Source organism: Cyprinodon variegatus, unplaced genomic scaffold, assembly GCF_000732505.1.
Source record: "Cyprinodon variegatus isolate N-32 unplaced genomic scaffold, C_variegatus-1.0 Scaffold1021, whole genome shotgun sequence".
NCBI classification, from domain to species: domain Eukaryota; kingdom Metazoa; phylum Chordata; class Actinopteri; order Cyprinodontiformes; family Cyprinodontidae; genus Cyprinodon; species Cyprinodon variegatus.
Genome location: NW_015151474.1, coordinates 228,189 through 232,279, shown reverse-complemented (window position 1 = coordinate 232,279; position 4,091 = coordinate 228,189). Strand labels below are relative to the sequence as shown.

The window sequence follows — 4,091 nt, the reverse complement described above, 5'->3', positions numbered from 1 at the left end:
CCTTAATGGTCTGAGGTATATATCCCTGTAACAACTTTTTTTTGAGTATTTGACCAGATGTAACGAGTAAACTTATCCACTCTGAGATCAATAAAGTCAATCAATAAATCAAACAACAAAAAGGGAATACCTCCTTAAATAACCTGGTTGGAACTGGATCTAACATCCAAGCTGAAGGCTTAGATGAAGACAATACTTTTGCTAACTCTGAAAGTTCAACTGGATCAAAGCAGTCTAAACCCGGTTCAGATTCCATGACTACCTCAGATGTTGCCCCACCCTCCAGAGACAAACCAAATGTGGCTAGAGGAGTGCTTATGATCTTTTTTATAATAAGATCAATCTTATTTATAAAGAATCTCATAAAATCCTTCCTGCTAAGAGCAGGTGGAATGGACGGTTCAACAGAGCTATGGCTCTGGGTGAGTTTGGCAACTGGACTAAAAAGAAATCTAGGATTATTCTTATTCTCCTCTATCAATGAGGAGAAGTATGCTGCTCTTGCTTTACAAAGGGTCCTCTTATACAGCAGTAGACTATTTTTCCAGACTAGGAAGGACTTCCGCAGGCCTGTGGAGCGATATTTTCTCTCCAGTTTCCTAGCATTTTGCTGCGTTAAACCAAGGAGCAAGCTTTCTATCATTTTCAAAGGAGCTGCGTTGTCTAAGGAGCAGAGAACTAGCAACCCCATCAACAAAATTATCAACCTGTGAAGGGGAGTACATAAAATGGTTGCCCTCTGAATTATTGTTCAGCAAGAAATTAAAACATTATTTTTCAGCAACAGAGGAGAGAGAAAGTGAAACAGATTCTTTAGAACTTATAACTGCACTATCTGATAATGATCTGCCAAAGTGAGACCTTCTTTTGGGGGAGGAGAACTGGGAGGATGTTGGAAATGGGAGGCATTTCTTAAAGGTGTTGTCTCATGTGGGTCGTTTCAGTTACAGGCAAAGAGACGTGACCCTTTTTGATCCTTGAAGGAACTGGTTTGAACTGGTTCGAGGGGCAGACGTCTGCCTTATCTTTATCAGAGGTGTCTCTCTGCATCCATACGATGGATGCCTCTTCATGCACCCCCAACTCGAGGCTTAGGCGCCCCATTTGGAACAGAGATGAAAGACGTCAGAGGGCGCTGTCGAAGTTCACAGGAGACTATAGTGTTCAGAAGTCATTGACTAGGAGGATGGGAGAGTAAACACTAATATGCTTTGGAGGAGCACTGACCTAAACCCACCCATCCACATCAAGGGGACAGCAGTGGAGCGTGTGGACAGCTTTAAGTTCCTGGGTATTGCAGAGGGTGGTGAAAACTGCCCAGCACATCACCAGGGCACCGCTCCCTACCATCAAGGACATCTATAGGAAGCGATGACTGAAAAGGGCCAGTAAAATCACCTTGGACTTCACACATTCTGCACACACACTCTTCTCCCTCCTGCCCTCTGTAAGGCGTTACAAAAGCCAATGGACCAGAACCACAAGGCACTGGAACAGCTTCTTTCCCACAGCTGTCACGCTCCTGAACGCCTTCTGACACAACAATAAGGACTGTATTCCCTCATACAATGATAACATGTGGACTGTCCTCACACTCACACACATACCATGGACTGTTCCCCTCACACACATACACAATCTGTATACAATCTGTAAGTCTTACCTCACATTATTTATCTTGTATTATAAACCCACTAATACATATATAATCCTTTTCCTAACATTCCTGTATAATCTGTATAATCTGTGCATGTAGCTCCCATATTCATATTTATATTTATACACAACTTTTTACAGTCCCTAACTATTACTTTTTGCTTGTAAATACACCTGTAATAATATGTATATCCTGTATAGCACTTCTGGATAGATGCAAACCACATTTCGTTGCTTTGTACTCGTGACATACAATGACAATAAAGTTGAATTCTATTCTATTCTATTTAGCATTCCTTTCTCCTGAGCATATAATTTATTCGCTCAATTTCTGGGGCCATGCAGCTTGTTAACCATGTGGTTTCCAGGCTGGTTAAATTTGTGCACATTTGTCTCTATTTCTCTTGATTGGGTCTCTATGTCTTACTGTGCACTGAACGCTCATTTGAATGCATGCATCAATTTAGTAATAAATTGTGCTAGTTTAAGTTCTGTCTCTGATCATCTCTTCTATATAAACAGACCTGGTAGATGTCAGGACAAAGAGTGAGAGAGAGGTGCAACAACTCTTTATGCAACAAAACACAGAAGGAATCAACATAGAGTTTTGCCAAGAGTTGATCAAGTAAGAAACTCTCTCAGCTTAAACAGAAAGCAGAGGTTTATTGTTAGGCAGCCATTGTTCCTCATTAATTAGATTCTTATCACCAGACCGTAGGCGGAGAGATCCAAAAAATAGCAGGATGTCTCACACACAACAAAAACACACTCAAACAGAAGAATACAACAGTTCCATTTAAAGCATGAAACATTTTACTAATGTTTAACCTTAAGACAGCAATTACCAACATGAAGATTCCAGTGATTCAATTATTGAGCATCAGCTCTTATCAGTCATTGCTGGCAACGTCCTGTTTTGGATGTTGATATTTATCACATTCATAATCATCCACAAATATAACATCCTAGGGTGATTCAATTTGACTAATTTAGTTAACTTTAATGTTGGTAGAAGTACAAGGATTCACATACCTGATGCATCAGCCAACCTGCAGAGAGTGAAGCTGGGATGTAGTCCGGGGTTTTTCAGAGGAGGTTCTTTCCGCAGCTCCTTTGGGTTGGGAAGTCCTGATGTTGTTTCTGCTCAATGGAAAACTGCCAGGCATTTTATGGGAATCTGGTTTGGTGTACCACTCCCTCTCATTAATAGTTTGCATCTATTTCACTTGGAAATTGCTGTTGGAAAGAAGACTTTCCAATAGTTACCGTAGAAATTACATTGCAATGGAGCACATCCTCAGAAAGAGATTATGATTAAATGAACAACATCTAACTGAATAAATGCCATCTTCAAAGGTTAACATTTGTTTTCACATTTTTTGACTGATCGAATGTACATTGTTTTATAAAATCTCAAAGTGATTTTATGATCTTTAATATCCATCAAGTTACAGATGCATCACATTAAAAAGATTTATTGCATTGTTCACTAACCATAAGTTAAATCAGAAGACGAGAGATAAAAAGGAGAAATAAAAGTTAGTTAACTTAGTTTAGCTACCCCATATTATTTTCTGGGATGGAGATAATCAATGTGATGTAGTTATCTATAAAGCTCTTACTTGATAGTAAATGGCGAATACTTGTCCTACACTTAATCAATTCACTTCAAAATACATCCAACCATCATTTGCAGTGGTGGGCAGTGCATATGGTACCTAGGCCTTCAGTGGACACCTCTCAACTTAATCTATTTCTTATCCTTCTATGTTCGAATATATATATAAATATATATATATATACTGGTATATATATGACGAGTATGCGCAAGTGAACCACACAGGTTTGTTAATTGAGAAGCAAAAAACAGTCCAGCTCAAATTCTTAGCTTTATCTAATGCATAAGTTCTAATTTCACTATTTATCCATACAAATTTAAAAACATAGCTGGGCCAGCAGCTGTGGCCAAAGGTGAAGCAGGGGAAATAACTGGAGGGAAAACAACATTATAAAAAAAACACGATAAAAAAAAATAAATAAATGAACCTAAACCAAGAAGAAACATGCACCAGGGGATCCACCACCTCAGAGGAGACAATCAGCTCCCAGAAACACAATACATGTTAAAAACATGGAATGAACTATGTTAGCACTAGGCTAAGTTAATTAGCCTCCAAGGGCTAAGTCAGTGTTCGCGCTGTCACCATTATGAGTTGTGCGTTATGCAACTATCCGTGGTGCCATAAGGCACAAATAACACGGAAGTGGAAGAGGTGGCATGTCAGCAGGACCAAGGCTTTTTATGGGAAGACAGCTGATGTAAGGAACCAATCAAAGCAAGACCTCAATTGGAGATCTGCCTCCCACTCTATACTGCTACACACACACACACACACACACACACAAACACACACACACACACACACACACACACA

General features: G+C 39.6%; 1 protein-coding gene across 1 annotated transcript in view; it reads right to left on the bottom strand.

Annotated features, from left to right (window-relative positions):
- Positions 1-2,783, bottom strand: part of LOC107100857 — an 8,868-nt gene extending 6,085 nt beyond the window's left edge. Inside the window, exon 1 of the mRNA XM_015399517.1 lies at positions 2,689-2,783. The gene's annotated coding sequence lies outside the window, so the exon portion shown is untranslated. The remainder of the gene's footprint in view (positions 1-2,688) is intronic.
- Between the last annotated feature and the right edge of the window lie 1,308 nt (positions 2,784-4,091).